Source organism: Camelina sativa, chromosome 13, assembly GCF_030686135.1.
Source record: "Camelina sativa cultivar CO46 ecotype springtype chromosome 13, ASM3068613v1".
Classification (NCBI taxonomy): domain Eukaryota; kingdom Viridiplantae; phylum Streptophyta; class Magnoliopsida; order Brassicales; family Brassicaceae; genus Camelina; species Camelina sativa.
Genome location: NC_141892.1, coordinates 14,025,087 through 14,047,382, shown reverse-complemented (window position 1 = coordinate 14,047,382; position 22,296 = coordinate 14,025,087). Strand labels below are relative to the sequence as shown.

Sequence of the window (22,296 nt, the reverse complement as noted above, 5' to 3'; positions counted from 1 at the left end):
ATTTTTCTTGATGATATAAGACATTATGTTCTGTTGTTGAACAACATCAGATTCCCACTTTGACTTATTATTAAATCCACCATTTATACCACAGAGATTAGATAATGGGATCGTCACAAAACATGGAGAATAGAAACTTGCTTGTTGTTATTGACAATGACATGTCTTACCTAAAAAAAACATTGACCAAACAAGCCCTTGTGGATTGCATATGTTGTTTCTAGTTTATTGTCCCACGCGCAGTTAATTATCTCATCAAGACAAATTGCATTAATGCATCTTTCACATGTGAACTCTTCTTGCTCTAGTTTGTCCCACGCTTCAAGTCCACAAGTTTCAAGGAAGTTTCAACTCATTCATTAATCTTTCTATATATCATACAACTTGAATCATTTCTTACATCTTCAGATTTAGCTTAATAAAAAATTAAAATTTTCTTACAAAGAAATAATTTTATTAATGGCTTTCGAGAGAAGTCTATTGGGTGCAAAGAAGATTTTATGCCGCTCCACCGCAGCAGCCTCGGCGGTGCCAAAAGGGTTTCTTGCAGTATACGTTGGAGAAAGCCAGAAGAAGAAATATTTGGTGCCAATTTCATACTTGAACCAGCCTTCATTCCAAACACTCCTCAGTAAATCGGAGAAAGAGTTTGGATTCGATCATCCGATGGGTGGCTTAAAAATTCCCTTGTCGTCTTATTTATTTATGAACAACCGTATATTTTGAGGATATCATATGTTTTTCTTGTTTATTTAAAGACATAGAGATGATAGATCATTAAAGTTCTTATGAGCTTTCAATTTCTTAGAAACGGACTAACACATGGTCTCATCTAATGTATTATGAATAAAGCTTGTATCCAGAGCAAACTAACAGATGCTTTGTACGTCAAAAAATTATTAAAGAGAGGCAGAGAAACGGTGGAAGAGGGCAACAGAGCAAATCTCAAGAAACAGAACAAAAAAAGACAAGACAACATGTCATATTGTTTATACAAAAGATGTAAGAGCTTAGAAGACCTTATACTAATTTCTTCATGATGATTCTGGTGCTATTATTTACTACCAGATTGAACATTACTGTTAAACAGGAATTGAACTGAAAATAAATTACCTAAATGAAGAATATTTCTGGTTGATTAAAAGTGAAACGAAAGGTATGATAGTAATGGAATCATACACTCAAATTGAAGTAGAAGCCGTTTACTTTTGAGTTTTGAGTATCTCTTTTTCTTATGCTTTAGCTCTTTCCTTGTTAGATGAAATAGTATTTCAATGATAAGAAACTGGTTAAATTAAGCAAATGGATAAGATTATTCACAATCTCACTTGGTAATCGATCCAAAATGTAATCAACATGAACCATGCGTGTCTATTGAATAAAAAATGGCATCCATTTCAAAAAAAATTTAGAACAATTCTTTCAAGAAGAAAGAGAAAAAAGAAAGAATAAAAATCCTCTATTTACAAGGAACAAGTCTATTTCTTACTCAGAAGAACTAAATGTTGGATTATCATAATTGGAGCCGAGAAGTCACATAGATGAAGGTATCTTCAGGACAAGGAATCGTTAAAACCGCCCATTGGATGATCGAATCCAAACTCTTCCTCAGATTTACTGAGAAGAGCTTGAAACGAAGGTTGGTTTAAATATGAAACTGGCACCAAATATCTCTTCTTCTGGCTTTCTCCTACGTACACTGCAAGAAACCCTTTTGGTGGCCCCGAGGCTGCTCTTTTACTCCTCGAAGCAGCTACGGTGGAGCGGCTTAGAATCTTCTTTGCACCCAATAGACTTCTCACCAAAGCCATTTATGTTATTTTTGTATGAAAGGTTTTGAATTCTTTTGAAGCTTATTAAGATGGATGGAATAAAACTCGAGTTATTTGATATTGCTTGTTGATGGTAGGAACAATGGGTTTAAGTGTGTACATATAGAAAGATCAATGAAGGACTTGAAACCTCTCTGAGAAAATCATTGAAACTTGTGGTACTGAAGCGTGTGGGACAGACTGGACTAGAACAGAGCTCACAAGGTTCTGTCTTTACCATCTGGAAAAGAAGAAACTAGCTGGTCATTATTATAAGCACGTCTTACCTAAAAAAACATTGAGAAAAACAGTCCCTTGTGAATTGCAGATGGACTTTGTTTTTAGTTTCTTGTCCCACACTCAATTAATTATCTCATGCATCAAGACAAGTTGCATTTTAATGCACCATTTCCAAATGGTAAATACAGAGCCATATTCTCTGTTCTAGTGTGTCCGATGCTTCAACTTTAGATGCCGTTACGGACTTGATAACTACGGTATATACAGCATCGATGTTTTCCCAAATCATATCGAGAGTCTCATGTCTTTGTAACTCAGCGCCTTCCTCGCTCAATGTTTTCGTTTGTTTTCCCTTTTATTGACTCTTAATCATGTATATTGTTTATTTGATTTTTCTAGTGATATTCATACATATATTTAAAGATGCTAGCGACTGTAAAATCTCTTAGAAATAATGGCATGAATTGTGTGATATGGAGAAGAGAAGAAGATAAAACAAACAAACTAAGAATTGTACGTTTAGAGAAGGCCTGATAAGAATCTTGGTGAAGGTATGGTTTGTGTCTACCGGATGCAAAAACATATATACGCTCTCACAACTTAATTTCTCGCCACATGATATTGATATACACAGACTTTTGTTTATACAGCAGCAAAATGAAGTTATTGTCAAATTACTATCTGTGATACCTGTTGCCACCATTGTTTTGTACACAAAACTGGTATTCACATTTGAGTTTTGTAACGTCTTTTTTTTTTCACAAATAAAGAGGGAAAAAACTAACTTATATTATACATTAGTTTATATCTCTAACCACTGTTACTTTTTACAACTTTTAAATATCATCATCAAAGCCTGGATGTTACGGTGATGAAGGTATCTTCAGGACAAGGAATCGTTAAGCCACCCATCGGATGATCGAATCCAAACTCTTCCTCGGATTTACTTAGCAGAGCTTGAAATGAAGGCTGGTTTAGGTATGAGATTGGCACCAAATATCTCTTCTTCTGGCTCTCTCCTACGTACACCGTAAGAAAGCCTTTTGGGGTCGTCGAGGCTGCTCTGGTGGAGCGGCTTAGAATCTTCTTTGCTCCCAATAGACTTCTCACCAAAGCCATTTTTATTTCTTTGTCCGAAAGTTTGAATTCTTGTTAAGCTTCTGAAGATGTACAGTTGTTGAATTGCTTGTTGCTGGTTGATGATAGAAACGAATGAGTTAAGTGTGTATATATAGAAAGGAGTTGTAACCTCTCTCAAATATCCTTGAAACTTGTGATCTTAAAGCGTCAGACAGACTAGAGCAGAGAACATGGTTCTGTTTTCTAGGTAAGATAGATGACAAGTTGACAAGCAACGCACGCTAATGAGCCATTATCTTCACTTCACAAGTGATTGTTTTCTCCATGTCTGTATAATAAATGAAGTGAAGATATGAGATATTCAGTCTCTCACTTGTAATTTTCACGTATGGATATCATAAAAGAACAACTAACCTGTGACAGAGACTTGTTGTTATGTTGTTGAACAACATCAAGTCCCCACTTTTAACTTTCTATTAAATCCATTAAGATTAATTAGAGTACTATAGGACAAAGAACCAGCTGCCTAATCATCACCGAACTTGCTTCTCCTTGTTCTCAAAATTATAGTCCACGTCTTGTCTCAGAAACATTGAGAAAACAAGCCCTTGTGAATTGCATATGGAGATTATCCAAGTAGACAAATTACATTAATGTATCTTCTCCAAATGGTAAAGACAGAAAACCATGTGGTACTAAGTTATATAGGCTGTCCCACATTTGTAAACCACCACAAGTTTCATTGATTTTTCAGAGAAGTTTTCCTTCATTGATCTTTCTATATATACGCACTTGAACCATTCTTTCTATCATCAACCAACAGTAAGCAATCCAATAACTTAAATCTTTTCATACATCTTCTGAAGCTTAAAAAGGAATTCACATTTTTCAGAAACAAACAAAAAAAATAGAAATGGCTTTGGTGAGAAGTATATTGGGAGCAAAGAAGATTCTATGCCGCTCCACCAGAGCAGCCTTGGCGGCACCAAAAGGGTTTCTTGCGGTGTACGTAGGAGAAAGCCAGAGGAAGAGATATTTGGTGCCAATCTCATATTTAAACCAGCCTTCGTTTCAAGCTCTGCTCAGTAAATCCGAGGAAGAGTTTGGATTCGATCATACGATGGGCGGCTTAACGATTCCATGTCCTGAAGATACCTTCATCAATGTGACTTCTCGGCTCCAATGATGATGATCTACATTTTTTGTCCTTCTAACTTTAGAAATAGACTTATTCATTGTAAATAGCTGAGCATTTTTACTCTTTCTCTTGAAAGAGTTTTTCTAAAAGTTTAGATAGTGAATACCATTTTTATGCGAAAGACATGATTCATGTCAATACATTTTGGATCGATCATTGAAAAAGAAAGACTAAACACCAAACCAATTGAAAACTATTATCAGTAAAATGATTATGAATAAATATAACTAATTTGAGTAATTAACATCCGGATCCGTGGCGCAATGGTAGCGCGTCTGACTCCAGATCAGAAGGTTGCGTGTTCGATTCACGTCGGGTTCAAATCCCCGAACTAATATCTCCGGTATTTTTTTTTTTTTCACTGCCTATTTACAAATTGACTTAAAGGATTCTTATTACTCTTCTTAACCGAGAATCTCAGATTCGGTTTTCTTCTCCTATTCTAACCCATAGAAATAATATTTTCACAACTTAATACTTTTACTATTTCTTAAATTTATAGAGATCTAGATATCGTATACATATACATCTATTTTTACCTTAATATAAACAGCGAGTAGTTGTAAAAAAAAAAAAAAAAACAGCGAGTATTCAAAGAATTTAAAATTTTAGTATTAAATTATTAATGATTTGCTCTACTTCTAAAGTTGAATTTTATTTGCGCCCCAAGTACATTTTACAAAATATCCGGAGTCTTCTGAACTAGATCGAGACAAATATTACGTATACATATGACCACTTTTAACTTATACAAATGTTTCAGTCATTCAGTGGCTGGCTCTTTCTTACGCATAGTATGGGGTCATATTTAGTTGAAGTCTGCAGTGACATTTGATTATAAGTTTTCAAAATATTGTTCAACCAAAAAAAAAAAAAATCTACCATAGAACTTTCAACTTCGGTTTCTATTTTTATTCTATCGAAAACATTACCACCTCCTGCTAAATTATAAAGACATGAATGACGCTTGACGCATTGCCCTAAATGGAAAACTACAGAGACGCCCAATAGTTATTTGGAACGCTTTCTTCAATGGTATATTGATACGTATCTGTTTCGTTGAACATATTTTCTTAGACAGCTTTAGTGAAATGTTTTCCAAAAGTTGGTTTATTACTCGTATCTATAAATCTTTTGAAAATTACTAAAATGTTTAGTGTTCTGGGTGTAATTACAATTTATCCCTTGGGTTTAGTTTTTCGAATTTGAATAAAAAAATAAAATAAAAATACACATCAGCAAATTAAAATACACATCATATATGATTTAACATGTCATTAAACAGTTTTTTTTTCAGATCAACAGTTATTTTTTCTTGTTTATATCAAAGAGAGGGAAAGTGAACAGTTTTCACTGTTCACAAACCGCGAAATTAAAAAAAAAACTCTCTCTCGTCGCCGGCGATACTCTGTCATTGTCCACTCTCTTGCCATCAATCTCTCGCCGTCTTTGCTCGCTCTCTCTCTCTCCTCGTCGTCGCTCTCTCTTTCTTCGTCGTCGCTCTCTCTCGCCGTCTTTGCTCGCTCTCTCTCTATCTTCGTCGTCGTGTTCGTCTTCGTTTAAACGTTCCGGTATGTGTTGAGTGTTTAGTTTCGAGTTTTCCGGATGAATATGGGTTTTTATCGATGATTTACGGCCGATTCTCACCGTCGTTAATAATACCTCATTTTCATATCTATTCGATTCGATGGCTGATTCACTTTTAGGGTTTACGGCTGATTTGTTAGATCTATTCGATTCGATGGCTGATTTGTTTAATTTGCGGCTGAGTTACGGCTGAGTTTTGTATTGGTGACTGAGTTATTTTGTGCTTTGGATTTGAGTTATGTATTTGTGGCTGAGTTATGTTATACTTTGTGTATGAGTTTCTTTTATGTTATGGCTGATTTATTTTATGCTTTACTGCTGAATTATATTATTTATCAGATGTCGATGGTGATTATTTTTGAAGAACAAGCAAGGGATTACCCCCCAAGACTATACGCTGAAGGAAACTCTAATCTAGAGTTAAGAGAAATTAATACCAATTTCAGGATGGGAGAATTCCCTGCGATTAGGGAAGCAATAGGACAGGATGTGTGGGAAAAAATGAAGGATCTACCTATTGGAATAATCTCTAAGCTAGTTGATAGCCAATTCGTTTGGTCTGGTAAGCTAGTACATTTCCTACTATGTAACCAGTTAAGGGCACATAAGAAGGAGCTTTGGTTTGTCGTCGGCGGTCAACCTATCAGGTTTGGGTTGAATGAATTTGCTCATGTGACGGGGTTAAACATAGACCCAATGCCGACAGAACGGTTTGAACTTGAAGAGGAACACAAAAAGTTCTTCAGACTTTTGAAAGTGCCTGGTGGGGAAGGTCCATCATTAAATGAACTCAGGGAAGGACTGAAAGTGTGCCGGTCATGGATAAACCATGATCACCGTAAATGGTTGGGGCTGTTGCTTCTTCAACACATTGGACTTTATGGTTTGCATCATAACTGTAGAATTCCATATGAAAGTGCCAAAAGAGTTTTTGATGATGAAGCAATGAAGACTTATCCGTGGGGTCGGTCAGCATTTGAAGCCCTTGTTGATAGCATAAAGTTGTTGATGCCTACGGGGAAATCGTACACCCTTAGTGGGTTTACACCCGTGTTACAGGCTTGGGCGTATGAGTCCATCAAATGCTTAGGAGACCGGTTTGGAAATGCATCAGCTGAAGATGATGCCATACCGTTGCTTCGATGGCATGGAAACCGTACACGTTCAACGATGGAAACGATTATTGCTGAAGAGATCAGAGCGCTTGGTGAGGTAAGGTTTTGATTGTGTTATGATAGACTGATAGTTACTGGCTGAGTTATTGTTTTAAATGATGGCTAAGATATGGTTTATCAGTGGGTGAGTTATTATTTAGTTTAGTGATTGCTGAGTTATGGTTCTGATTTATGTTCTATGATGGCTGATTTATGTTTCTGTTATGGTTTAGTGATGGCTGAGTTAAAACTTACTAATGGGTTTCATAATCTCTTATGTTACAGATGTGTGTCTGTAAAATGGTTATGAAGGAAAATGGATGTGATCTATTTCATACGTGGCCAGATCAAGAAGACGACCCAGCTGTTGATCGCCTGATCGAAGACATACATATGGATACGTTTGTTAAAGGTTTTTGGGATGCTAAGGGGGGGGAGTGATAAGAAGATGAAGAAAAAGAAAGCTAAAGCAGTTGTTGAGCCTGAATCTCATCCCGCAAAGAAGCGGAAATTCCAGAAGGATGAAACTTCCACCATTCATGGTGGTGAATCTGGTGAAGGAGCAGGAGCTCCACAGGAGAGGAAGAAGAAAGGAAAAAATGTAAGTTATATGGTGTATAGTGAGTTTATATTTTATGTAACCTTTCGTTAGCTTGTATACGACAGTTTGTGTATTTGTTTCAGTTGGCTAGTGAGGAGGAAGATGCGGGGGAAGATGTGACAGTTAGAACTATTGTTAACTTGGTGTCTAGGTTAAACTCAAGGTTTGACACCCTTGATACAAACATTGCCAATATGCCTTCTGATCTGGAGAAGAAGATTGGAGATAGTTTGAAAAACCAGGTTGGAAAAGAAGATGAATGAAAGGATGGGAACCAGGTTTGGATCTTTTGATCGTGATTTCAAACAGATGAAAGATCACGTGCTTTCCATGGGTGTTGGACAAAGTGGCCAAAACACAGGACCTGCAATAGACACGACATCTGCGTATAAAAATTTCAAAATAAAGAACCTCTTACCAGAAAACCTTCGAGATAAACTGTTGACACCAAAAGGTCCACCAGCAGTTCCAGGAAAAATGCAACAAAACTACTCTGACAACAGTCCTCCGGTAATGTCTGATTTATGATAAATTTATGGCTGATTTTCCAGAATGTTTAGGTTGAGTTATCATTATCGTTAATTGTCTTCGCTATGTTATACAGGAAAAGAAATCTGTTGATGGCCGTGGTTTGGATGGGATCAATAAGAATCTGATGGATGATTTTGATAATCCTATTGATTTCTTTCAGAAGTCTCCAGCTGCTAAGAAGTCTCCTGATACGATAACATGACCTTTCACGAGGAGAAATGCCAAAGAGTTAGAGGCGGCTGCAAAGAAGGCCAAAGAAGTAGCTGCAGTAAAGAAGGTCGAACAAGTAGCTGCGGCTGGAGACATTCAGGAAAAGAAAAGAGGTAGAGGTAGAAAGCCTAAAAATCCTACTGCTATTAGGCCGTTGGTTATTGTACCATATGTAGGTTTGAATAAGGGAGAAGCTGGTGCAGAAGCTGATGCAGAAGTTGGTGTAGAAGTTGATGCAGAAGTTGGTGCAGAAGCTGATGCAGAATGTGTATGTGATATGACAGCCGAGTATATTGCTGAAGCCAACAAACTTGAACCTGAATCTGAGGATGATGAGGAGGAAAAGATTAGGCTTGATAGAATTAAAGCTTTTAGGCTGGAGAGTGTTAAGCTGTCCCCGGATGGAAGTGCATTGAATACACAACAAGCTACACAAGCGAGGATTTTTCCTTATATTGGAGACAACGGTCTGACGTGCATGAGGAAGAACTGTGTACCTGGACCTGGAATATATGATCCTCTGGCACCTGTTGATCCGGTCAAGTTGCAGAAACTTTATGAGTTCCTTAAGAGCACCGAGTATGACCCTTTAGACCCTTTTTCTTAACAAGTTAATCACAGCTTGTTAACATTATATTAACTTGTGTTTATTTGTTTGTTAGGAATATTCCGTTAACAAAAGGCGGAATCCAGTGAGGCCAGAAAATTATGGTACATATGGGTGGCTTACTGATGAAGTAAGTTTATCTTAATGTCTTAGTTATTGTTGTCGATGTCTGAGTTATTTAAAACATAGTGGCTGAGTTGTTGTTCTTTACTCTGTTACCTTTTTTACAGCACCTGGTCGCGTTTATGAGACTCCTTAGGAAAAGGTACAACCGAGATCCCTTCCCATATCACAACAAACGCATTGCATTTATAGACCCGTGGTTCAGTAGTATGATGATGCATAACTATGCTCAGTTCGAGATTAAACCCAAGCTGTTTAAATTAACTGGCAATAGTTTTGAAGATTTAGTGAAAGGTTTAGTACCTTCAGATGAAAAGACTAATTTGAGGTGGATTGAAGATGTGGATCACCTGTATATTACTACACAAACTGGAGGCGATCACTGGGTGGCGCTGCACGTGGATCTCATCAGAAGGCATATTGATTGCTATGATAGCATCGTCGGACAAGTAACCAAAGTAAGTGAGGAAAAAATTTTGAATGCTTGTAGGGCGTTTACGCGGATGATTCCAGAAATGATGAACGAGAACGTTCCTCACGAATATCATACACCTACGTACAAATAGTTTACCTTCAGGAGGAGGACTGTCTCCAAGGTCCCGCAAAACGTACAGGTTGGTGACTGTGGCACCTGTGATCAAAGTTTATAGAATGTCTAGCGCTTGGTGTGTCCTTCGATGGCATCTGTGATCAAAATATCCAGGCTCTACGTGTTAAAATGGCAGCAGAAATCTACGATGAGGCACATGAATTTATGAATCAGTTTGCGTAGAAAACATTTTTATTTCTTTTGGTAGGACTTGTACTTGGATATGTAAAAACATTTGGATTTCTTTTTGTAGGAATTGTACTTGGATATTGAAAACATTTGGATTTCTTTTGGTAGGAATTGTACTTGGATAAGAAAGTCCTTTGTTTAGTATCTTTTCAATGTAACGGCTGAGTTATGTACTTCACACGGCTGAGTAATAATTAAATATTAAATAAACATATATGTTATGGCTGAGTTATGTACTTTGTATGGCTGAGTTATGTATTTCGTACGGCTGAGATATGGCTGAGTTATGTATTTGGTACGGCTTCATTTGGTCTTTCGTGTCGTGCCTCGATATTACAAAAAGTGTTGTTGGGGAAACCCAAACAATAATTATGTGCCTGCTCAGATCCACACGCGTAAGAAATTTATAAAGTTAGTTTTTTCACAATATATTATACAAAATAATTAAAAAATTGAACTCAAAATTTGAATAAAAAATAAAAAAACTTCCGACAAAATGACTAAGTGATGGCTGAGTTATTGACTTACACGACTGACTTATGAAATATTTGTAATTTACATTATTATAACTCAATATTTAAATGTACAATTGAAATATGAATATTATAATTATTATAACCAATAAAAAGTAATAATTATAGAGAAAGATTGATTTTCACACATTCTCATCATAATGTGTAAAACATACAACACATGTCGTTTAGAGGTTAGGGTTTAGGGTTTGAGATGTAGGGTTCAGATGAGTAATATTACTTTTTTTTTGTTTTGGTTCTAATGTATTTTAATGTGTTTGGTTTAAGGTGGTAATATGGAAAAGTCTAACATTATTATCATTTGAATATTTTTTTTTAAAAACAAAAAAAAAAAATTTGGTTATTTCCGGTTATGGGTCGGTTAGATTAATATATAACCATAAATAACCCAAAATATATTGTAATTAAGTAGATTAGCCTAATATAACCGAAAGTAAGCCGAATATAACCGAAATTAACCAAACATACCAATACAAAAATACCAAATTGGGGAAAAAAAATTTCGGTTCGGTTCGGTTTGGTCGGTTATTTAGACACTCTAATTTGAGGGTTGCCTGAGATATCGTTTATGACGGCTGAGTTATAATTAATCATGACTGAGTTATTAAAATAGATTGATAAAACACCACAACATAGAAAGTTCATATCAATTCCAAATAAAAAATAATACAACGGAGCTTGACTAATATCACAGATACCTGTTCAAGCTCTCAAACTTCTTCTCCAACGCGTCATATTTTTTTTCTATATTCAAGATCATTTCTTCTTGAATCTCGATGCGCTTCTTGGCTGCATCCAAGTCCTTCTTCATATCATTCTTCTCCTCCTGAATAACCATAAAATCTTCGCTCAATGCATCAGCCCACCACTTCCTGAAACCGCAGCCTTGACCGGGACCCTTACAAATAGTACATAATTCATATTACACTAAATAAAAAAATCAGAAGCAGAACACAAAACTCAAAAATAAGAGTGCAAATATCTTTACATCTGTGATGTTATACGTACAACTGAAATAACGTTCTCCTCTCGTGCTAGGATCATTAGAAGTGGCAACGAGAAGCACCGCACCGCAACTACACCCGATTGGAACGCCCTTGTCACTCCTCCGGATTTCGCTGTCCCTCATTTTCATATTTATTTCATTAAGATTCAGCTCCTACAGTTCCACAAACACAATATTAAGATAATGCTTTGAAATTTAAGATAGTCCAGAGATCTACCTCAACTAGAGCTTCAGAAGGAGTTTTCTCATCAGTCCTGGAGTTGCCGCCGTAGATATCTCTATGCGCCATCATCTTGACTCGATCTCGATTACTAAAGCAATAAATCACAACAAATCCCATAATTTATACAAAAACAATATATCGAACGACGTCGTTTAACAGTAATATACGTGAAGGCTGAGTTGTGTTCTTTACACGACTGACTTAGGATAGTCAGTTAAATTGACAACGATGTTACGGCTGAGTTACGCAACGGCCATAATAATGGTGTTACGGCTGAGTTATTCAACGGCCATATTAATTTATTATATACCCGTTCGGGAATACAAAAAGTGTTGTTGGGGAGAAGCAAACAATAATTATGTTTCTTGTTATCATCCACACGCGTAATAAATATATTTTAAACGATTTATTATTAAAAAAGGACTTCAAAAATTTGAATTCAAATTTTTGATTTTTTTAAATTAAAAAAAAGGCCCAGGAATTTGGCAAAGTAATGGCTGATTTATTGACTTAAATGGCTGGGTTATGAGATATTTGTAAAATAAGATTATTATAACTCAAAATTTAAATTTAGAATGGAAAAACTGAATATTACTATTATTATAACCAATAAAAAATAATAATTATAGAGAAAGAGTGATTTTTACACATTCTGATTAAAATGTGTCAAACATACCAAAACACGACGTTTAGGGGTTAGGGTTAGGGTTTAGGGTTTGATATGTAGGGTTTAGATGAGTAACATTATTTGTTTTTAATTTAACAGTTTGGTTTTGTATCTAATGTGTTTGGTTTAAGGTGGTAATATGAATATACTAATATGATTACCATTTGGATATTTTTTTAAAAATTTGAAATTAATTTTTAGTTATTTCTGGTTATGAGTCGGTTAGATTAATATATAACCATAAATGACCCAAAATATATTGTAATTAAGTAGATTAGCCTAATATAACCGAAAGTAAGCTGAATATAACAGAAAGTAAGCAAACATACCAATACAAAAATACCAAATTGGGAAAAATTATTTTTCGGTTCGGTTCGGTTTAGTCGGTTATTTAGTCATTCTAATTTGAGGATTGCCTGAGATATCGTTTATGACGGCTGAGTTATCTTTCCTGAATCGACAGTTTCTTTGTTTATTTTAATGAGAGGGAAAGTGAATAGTTTTTAACTGTTCACAAACCGCCAAAAAAAAAAACTCTCTCTCGGCGAAATCTCTCTCTCTCTCGACGAACCCTAATTCCGCCGGCGATAATCGGTCTTTCTCTACTCTCTCGCCGTTACCTCTCGCCGTCCTCGCTCGATATTCTCATTCGCTCTTTCTCTTTTCGTCGTCGTTGTCTTGTTTGTTTCCGTCTAAGTCGTCTCGTCTTCGAGTTCCGGTATGTGTCTTCCTCTTTATTTGTTAGATATATTCGATTCGATGGCTGAGTTTGTTTGTTGATGTGGGTGAGCAATGGTCAACAATGAATTTGGGACTGAGTTATCTTATGCTTTACGACTGATTTATGTATTTGTGGCGGAGTTATTATATGCATTGCGTCTGAGTTTGTCATATGTTATGGCTGATTAATTTTATGCTTTACTGCTGAATTATATTTATCAGATGGCTAAGGATATTTCTGAAGAACAAGCAAGGGATTACCCCCCAAGACTTTGGCCAGAAATGAAGTCTATTCTATATAGTAAGGAAATTAATACCAATTTCAGGATGGGAGAATTCCCTGCGATCAGGGAATCAATAGGACAGGATGCGTGGGATGAAGTGAAGAAAGTACCTATTGGAATAATCTCTAAGCTAGTTGATAGCCAATTCATCTGGTCTGGTAAGGATGAGCTATGATTTAGTGATGGCTGAGTTATTGTTTACTGATGGGTCTCATATTCTCTTATGTTACAGTTGCGTGTGACTAAAATGGTTATGAAGGATGATGTACGCAAGCTATTTCATACGTGGCCAGATCAAAAAGACGACCCAGCAGTTGATCGCCTTATCCAAGACATATATGAGGATAAGTTTGTTAAAGGTTTTTGGGATGTTACGGGGAGTGATAAGAAGATAGAGCTAAAAGCTAAAGCAGCTGTTGATTCTGAATCTCCTCCCGCAAAGAAGCAGAAAGTCCAGAAGGTGGAAGTTTCCAACAGTCAGGGTGGTGAATCTGGTGAAGGAGCTGCACAAAAGAGGAAGAAGAAGAAGAAGAAAGGAATAAAGGTAAGAGATATGGTGTATAGTGAGTTTATAATATATGTAATCTTTCGTTAGCTTGTTTACGACGTTTTGTGTATTTGTTTCAGTTTGCTAGTGAGGAGGAAGATGCTGGAGAAGATGTGTCGGTTGGGTCGGTTTGAACTCTCATTGAGTCGGTTTCTAATTTAACCTCAAGGTTTGACACCTTGGAAAAATAACATTGGAGATAGAATAGAAAAGAGGATGAATGAAAGGTTTGAAACCAGGTTTGGATCTGTTGAGAGTGATCTCAAACAGATGAAAGAGCACGTGCTTTCCATGGGTGTTGGGCAAACTGACCAAAACACTTTTGATGCGTGTTCAAATTATAAAAATTTCAAAATAAAGAACCTGTTACCAGAAGACCTTCGGAAAAAACTGTTGACACCAAAAAGTCCACCAGCAGTTCCAGGAAAAATGCAACAAAACTACTCTGTCAACAGTCTTGTGGTAATGTCTGAATTATGTTAATGTTATGGCTGATTTTTCAGAATGTTTAGGTTGAGTTTTCATTAAATTTAATTGTCTTCGCTATGTTATACAGATTTTGGATGGGGTTAGTAGGAATCTGGATAAAGATTTTGAAAAAGATAATCCTCTTAATTTCATTGAGAAGTCTCCAGCTGCTACGAAACCAAATCAACGGCCTCACACGCGGAAAAATGCCAAAGTTGCAAAGAGGGACAAAGAATTAGATGCAAAGAAAGCCAAAGAGGTTGCAGCAAAGAAGGTCAAGGATGAGGCGGCGGCTGCAAAGAAGGTCAAAGAGGCTGCAGCAAAGAAGGTCAAAGAGTTGGCGGAAAAGAAGGTTGGAGATAATCCGCACAAGAAAAGAGGTAGAAAGACTACTAAGCCTACTGCTTTGAAGTCGTTGCAATTTGTAGAACCTGTTTTGAATGAGGGAGAAGCCGAAGCTGGTGCAAACGCTTGTGCCGACGCTGCTGACAGCAGTCTATGTGATATGACAACCGAGGTTATGGCTGAAAACGATGTCCTTGAACCTGAATCTGAGGATGATGAAGAGGAAAAGATTAGGCTTGATAGAATTAAAGCTTTTAGGCTGGAGACTGTTAAGCTGTCCTCGGATGGTAGTGCATTGAATACACAACAAGCTACACAAGCGAGAATTTTTCCATATATTGGAGACAACAGACTGACGTGCATGAGGAAGAACTGTGTACCTGGACCTGGAATATATGATCCTCTCGCACCTGTTGATCCGGTCAAGTTGCAGAAACTTTTGGAGTTCCTAAAGACCGCCGAGTATGACCCTTTAGACCCTTTTTCTTAACAACTTGTTAACATTATATATTAATTCTTATTTGTTTCTCAGGAGTACACCATTAGGCAAATTCTATAGGACTCTCATCACCGAAAGAAAGAACTGGCCAGTGAAGGATGGTACCTATGGGTGGCTGTCTGATGAAGTAAGTTTAACAAGTGACTGAGTTATAATATTTACGGCTGAGATATAATACATAATGGCTGACTTATTATATTTACGGCTGAGATATAATACATAATGGCTGACTTATTAGGTTTAAGTCTGAGTTATAATACATAATGGCTGTGTTGTTATTATCTGTTTTACAGCACATGAGCGCGTTTATGAGACTCCTTAGGGTTAGGTACAAACGAGATCCCTTTCCATTCCACAATAAATGCATTGCGTTTATAGACCCGTGGTACACCACTACGATAGTTCGTGACTATGCTCAATTCAAGATGAAACCCAAAATGTTTAAATTCAAAGGCAACAATTACGAAGATTTAGTTAATGGTTTGGCTCCACTAGATCAACCGACTAAAATGAAGTGGATAGAAGAAGTGGAGCACCTGTATATTACACCACAAAACTGGAGGCAATCACTGGGTGGCGCTGCACGTGGATCTCATCAGAAGGCATATTGATTGCTATGATAGCATCGTGGGTCAAGTAACCAAATACAGTGATATTAGAATGCTGAATGCTTGTACGGCGTTTACGCGGATGATTCCAGCAATGATGAACGATATAGTTCCTCACAAATATCGTACACCTACTTTTGATCAGTTCAGTTTCAGGAGGAAGAGTGTCTCCAAAGGTCCCTCAAAACGTACAGGTTGGTGACCGTGGCGTGTACGCTCTAAAGTTTGTAGAATGTCAAGCGCTTGGTTTGTCTTTCGATGGAATTTATGATCAAAATATCCAGGCTATACGGGTTAAAATGGCAGCAGAAATCTACGATGAGGCACCTGATTTTATGGATCAGGTGCGATAATGCATTATGCCCTTCGTTTTGTCTCTTTTGGTAGGAATTGTACTATGATTTGTAAAACATTTGGATTTGTCATGGTATGAATTTTACTTGGGTATGTAAAACATTGATTTGTCTATTTTCAAAGTTATGGCTGATTTACGGTTAAGTTACGGTTGAGTTATATACTTCACACGGCTGAGTTATGAATTTACGGTTGAGTTTTCTCATTAGCCCGGGATCTGCCGCCGTAGATATCTATATGTGTCATCATCTTGACTCGATCTCGATTACGAAAATACAAAATCACTACAATCACATCATTTATACTAAAACATTAAATCAAACGACGTCGTTTAACAATAATATATGTGACGACTGAGTTATGTACTTTACAATAATGCTACGACTGAGTTATGTAACAGCCATACGGCTGATTTATGCAACGGCCATATTAATTTATTATATACCATCTCGAGAATACAAAAAGTGTTGTTGGGGAGACGTAAACAATAATTATGTTTCTTGTTATCATCCACACGCGTAATAAACACATTTTCAACGATTTATTATTAAAATAAAAAAAAATTCAAAATTTGAATTCAAATTTCTGAACCTTTTTTAATTAACAAAAAAAACCCCCAACAATTGAATGGTATGGCTGAGTTATCGTATTAAACGGCTGGCTTATGTAATATATGTAAATTTAAATTATTAAAACTCAAAATTTGATTTTAGAATTGAAAAATGAATATTACAATTATTATAACAAATAATGAGTAATAATTATAGACAAAGAGTGATTTTTACACATTCTGATCAAAATGTGTAAAAAAAATCAAAACATGACATTTAGGGGTTAGGGTTAGGGTTAGGGTTAGGTTTGGGGTGTAGATGAGTAACATTATTTGTTTTTAACTTAACAGTTTGGTTTTGGTTCTAATGTGTTTGGTTTAAGGTGATAATATGCATATACTAATATGATTACCATTTGAATATTTTTTAAAAAATTTGAAATTAATTTTTGGTTATTTCCGGGCATGGATCGGTTAGATTAATATATAACCATAAATGACCCAAAATATATTGTAGTTAAGTAGATTAGCCTAATATAACCGAAAATAAGCCGAATATAACCAAAATTAACCAAACATACCAATACAAAAATACCAAATTGGGGAAAAAAATTTGGTTCGATTCGGTTTGGTGGGTTATTTAGACATTCTAATTTGAGGGTTGGCTGAGATACCGTTTATGACGGGTGAGTTATTGTTTACGGTCCTCAATAATATGAAAACGTATTCTTCTCTCTATCCTTGGTCTTTCGTTCTTTTAAATTATCCATTTACAACGTGCCTCGATCTTACAAAAAGTGTTGTTGGGGAAACCCGAATAATACTTATGTTTATGCTCAGATCCACACGCGTAAAACATCCTCCAAAGTCAGCTTTTTCACTATATATTATACAAAATAATTAAAATATTGAACTCAAAATTCGAATAAAAAAAATAAAAACAGAGGTAGTAACAGACGTTTATGTGTCGTTAAACATTCTCTGTTAGTGAGAAACGACTTCGTTTGGCAAAAACTAAAACCCCAAATCCATTAAAACCAAATCCCTAATTTGTCAAATCATCATCTTCTCCAAATCGATCCTCACCAAGCTCGTTTTTCCTCTATACTTGATTTCTCTATCTTCTCCTTTAGTTATGAGTTGCCATTCTGGGCAATCGAGTGGGCAAAAATTAAACCGCGGGTTTCCTTCGAAGTGTCATTGTGGGTTAGACGTTGTTATCTACACGTCGACCACAAAACAAAACCCAGGAAGACCTTTCTTCCAATGTCCAACCAAACAAGATGTAAGTAATTTTGATCCTAATGTTATGTAAAACAAAAAAAAACAGAGGATGCTTGTTCTTGGTTATTAGTGTATTTGTCTTAGTTTTGTGTCCTTTTCTCTTTGTTTTGTGTCTTGGTAATGAAATGCTATTATAACTCAAAATTTAAATTTATAATTGGAAAATGAATATTACAATCATTAAAACCAATAAAAGGTATATTTATAGATTTAGAGTGATTTCTACACATTCTAATTTGAGGGTTGACTGAGTTATCGTTATTCACGACTGAGTTATGTAAATAATTTAGATAAAGTGATGGCTGAGTTATTAAATATTGTGTTTCATTTATCTAACTGAATGGTTGAGTTATCATTCCTTAATGGCTGAGATGTCGAAATAACGACTGATTTATATTAATATGAAGGTACAACATAAACGAAAACAAAAAAAAACAAAATACACACTATCATAGTTCCTAGTTCATAGTTCATATTTCATATAGAAGACGACACCAAAGTACAATGGAAATCACTTTCTGAAACCGACGTCATCTGGGCCAAATTCTTCAAACATATCGACCAAATCATTCCAAACTATGCTACTCAGCATCTCGGGTTTATTGCCACCTTTCGCCCATATCCTCTTGAGCGCACGCATCTAGGCTCCGTATAACGTCCTAGCCACCTAATTAAACTGCGTCCAGACCGTTAAAGTATGCTTTGGATCCCACGTGTATTTATGTTACAATTAAAGGAAATAAACGATAAGAATATATAATAATATCAATATGGTGGTTTGTCCAGAGATCTTACCGCGAGGAGGAGAAACCATCGTCTCTTAAAGTGGAAGGGAATCAAGCGGTACGTCGGCCACGCATGGTGCCAATTGTGTTGAAGTATTCCTCTAATCGCGATAGAGATAACGTGAAGGAACTTGAACCACCTAACAGTGGTTGTGTCTACCCAGGAACCCACACCAGGGTTTAGAACCGGAATATTCTCCTGATCAGTGGCGCAAATGATCGCTTCGACATCTCTTACACACAGTCCATCGATATGAGGAACAACTTCCATGTCGATAGGAAGATGTAACAAATAGAAAAATATGTGATTTTTGTAATAACGAGTATAAAGAGAAACAATAGAAACGAAGAATGAGATGAAAGAGAGTCAGACATATGAATGAGGAGAATATAAAGGAAAAACAATAGGAAAACGAAAGGTCGCGTCTATTATTAGATTAACTTATGGTTTCCCGCCAAAATATTGTTTGACGGCTGAGTTATAGTTTTACGAGAAAACGAAAGGTCACGCGCGATGTTTTCTCAAAGGTTTTCTCTGGCCACGCGCGATGTTGAACCAAGAACTGATTCAAGAGATCCTCTCTCATTGTTCAGCGACGGAGATTGTAAGATTCCGTCTACAAAACAAAGAGTGGAACAAACAAAGTTACGAGTTCAGATTTATCGATCATCATCTCCATAGAGCCAACTCTGTTTTCGGCTATTTTGTTCATTACAAGGACAAATGGTTTAAGTATCGGCCCCGTTTTGCGCTCGGTGTTGAAGCCAAGAAAGAAGAAAAAGATGATAAAACCCAAATCTCGCTTCAGTTTCTTCCTCAGAACAACGCAAAGATCAAAGCTTGTGATACACATCATGGGATTTTGATCTGTATCGGTGATAGGTTTAAAGGAGCGAAAACGATACAAGAGTACATCGTTTGTAAACCTGCCACAAAGCAGTTCCGGATCATACCAAACCCTAAAACTCGATATCTGACGATCGCAACAGGTGTAATGGTGATTTCTTTGAATTCGTTTTGGTATACGATCATTAGGGTTTTTGAACCAAGGATATGGATGACCAAGGAAGGTTTCTATATTCACAACTGTGTGGTCTTCGATTCTGATTCCTTCGCGTGGAAGCGACTGAATGATTTCTAGTTATCAGAGTTTTTCCCGAGAGAATCTATACCGGTATCAGCATACAGTTTCTTGCATTGGTTAACAATGAAGAACAACGTGATCCGGTTTTGTATGCGAACCGAAACTTGGTCTATTTTCTCTGTTCCAGACGTACTATTAGGCGATAGCAGTCTCATCTTGGTCAGCTACGAAGGAAAGCTAGGTGTTACTCAACATTCGGAATCAAGAAACGGAGCTGCGTTATGGCGTTGAAAGATGAATATGCATAACCCTTTTGGTTCCCAAGCAGCGACGTCGTATCAGTGGCGGCTAGTGATCGGCTTGGTCTCTACAACATGAATAGCAACAACTGTTGATATTTGCATAGGGATAATTTTTTCTCGTCCGGCCACCCACCCAGTTATCATCTTATACCTTTCTACTCAAACTACGACACAGCTTGTTTGGATAAAGATGAAGCTGAAAGAAAAGATACGAAAGGAGTGGGAAATGGAGAGAGTAATCTTTAATATGGTTAAAAGATGATTGTTAAGTAAGACCTTTTTTTGTTGTGATCGGATAGATTATGTGACGGATGAGTTATAGTGATTAATAAAACCGTGATGGTTTAGTTATCACTGAAGAAACTATCTGAAAATAAATGGCTGAATTATTTCAATGTCACAACTGAGTTATAATATTTGTAGGAAAACGAAAGGTCTCGTCTATTATTAGGTTAACTTATGGTGACCCGCCAAAATATCGCTTCACGACTGATTTATAATATTTACGGGAAAACGAAAAGTCATGTGACGGTTAAGTTATAGTGAGTTATGGCTGAGTTATCACAATAAACAATCAGCAAGTAAATAGATGATATATGACTTTACGGCTGAGTTATAATATTTACGGGAAAACGAAAGGTCTCGTCGATTCATGTTACGACTGATTTATAGTGATTTTTTAGGGACGCATGGCAAAAAACATTGAATGTTTGCACGTCGTCGAGCTGGAAATGGATCCTTTGCGAAAGGAACTCCGGATGTACCGAGCTCACCGCAAGAGATTAGGCGTGTATATCAATGCACTTCGTCTTAAACTCGAGCAAGTCTTTCGGCTGTGCCGATTGGAAGGGACTATCCGAGTCCTTGATGAACTCATCGCCGAAGGTTTCTTTCTGGCGAAGTGGCGCATGACTCGTCTACTTGTTGAGCATGCCTCGTACGAAGAACAGGTCTCCTATATGGTGTTTCCCAACTTACCCGAAGGTGATTACGAACCTTTGGGAGAGTCTGACTTCCCGCGCATCACGGACATCTGGGCCTACTGAGCTAGCGTGGAGAGGCTGAGGCGGTACGTCAACTAATTGGAGTCAACAGACCATTTCTTCCGCGAAAGGCATGCCATAGAAGGTCCATGTGCATTCTTGGAGGAGATGGTTTCCAAGGGCTCCGAAGTGCCGATGGAAAGGCTTCAAGCCTTAAGGCAGGATCGTCAGATCTTGCGATCTGAACTGAGCAAGCTGGTGGTGGAAGAACCGTTGGAGTCTGATCTATTCGGTCCGGCTCCCATTCTGAGACTACATGACCGTCCAGAATTCTAGTGATGGGAATCAGTTTGTGCCGAGATTAGAAGACTCGTTTTTAGCCATCCGATGGGAACTAGTTCGCTTTTTATTATTATTATTATTTCTTTTTGGCGAATTACCTATCTGAATGTAATCAATTCGAAATTAATGGAAATTTAATGGCAATTCTTCAGCAAAGTCGATGTGAGATGAAAGAGAGTCAGACACATGTGAAGGCTGAGTTATAGTGAGTTATGGCTGAGTTATCAAAAGAAACAATCACCAAGTAATTGGATGATATATATGACTTAACGGCTGAGTTATAATATTTTACGTGAAAACGAAAGGTCATGTGACAGATGAGTTACAGTGCGTTATAGCTGAGTTATTGTAATACCGGTTATATTATATTAATATTAAACATTACAGAAAGAAATCAAAAGAAAAAAGTTCATATATATCCTTGCTGCGGGTATGCACCAGGTGGCGGATAACCACCGGGTCCAGATGGCGGGTAACCACCGGCTGGCGGATACCCGTACACACCACCGTGCTTATCGTCATGTCCCGGCGGTGGATATCCGGAAGAAGAACCCGCGGGTGGAGGAGGGTATGCAACCGGTGCACCAGATCCAGGCGGGTAAGCGGTAACGGGTTGATCCATGGTCTTATGATCCAGAGCCGATGGATTAACAGGAGCGTGAGGACCACTCGAAGATCCAAAAGTGTATTTCTCACCAAACTTGAAGGAGAATTTGAGAGATCCTTTAGTCGAAGCTCCTCCAGTGGCAAAGTCTCAATCTTTGTAAGATTTCTTCGCTACCCGTTTTAGT

At 37.0% G+C, this 22,296-nt stretch overlaps 1 non-coding gene and 4 pseudogenes across 1 annotated transcript; 3 read left to right on the top strand and 2 right to left on the bottom strand.

The window, feature by feature from the left end:
- Positions 1-1,513: 1,513 nt before the first annotated feature.
- Positions 1,514-1,881, bottom strand: LOC104736809 (auxin-responsive protein SAUR21 pseudogene; annotated as a pseudogene).
- An 875-nt stretch (positions 1,882-2,756) lies between these two features.
- LOC109128324 (auxin-responsive protein SAUR20 pseudogene) lies at positions 2,757-3,355 on the bottom strand (annotated as a pseudogene).
- A 606-nt stretch (positions 3,356-3,961) lies between these two features.
- LOC109128323 (auxin-responsive protein SAUR20 pseudogene) lies at positions 3,962-4,467 on the top strand (annotated as a pseudogene).
- A 111-nt stretch (positions 4,468-4,578) lies between these two features.
- On the top strand, positions 4,579-4,650 carry TRNAW-CCA (transfer RNA tryptophan (anticodon CCA)). The gene has a single exon. It is a non-coding gene; the product is annotated as a tRNA-Trp (tRNA).
- A 14,691-nt stretch (positions 4,651-19,341) lies between these two features.
- On the top strand, positions 19,342-20,273 carry LOC104738259 (F-box protein At5g41720 pseudogene; annotated as a pseudogene).
- Positions 20,274-22,296: the final 2,023 nt, after the last annotated feature.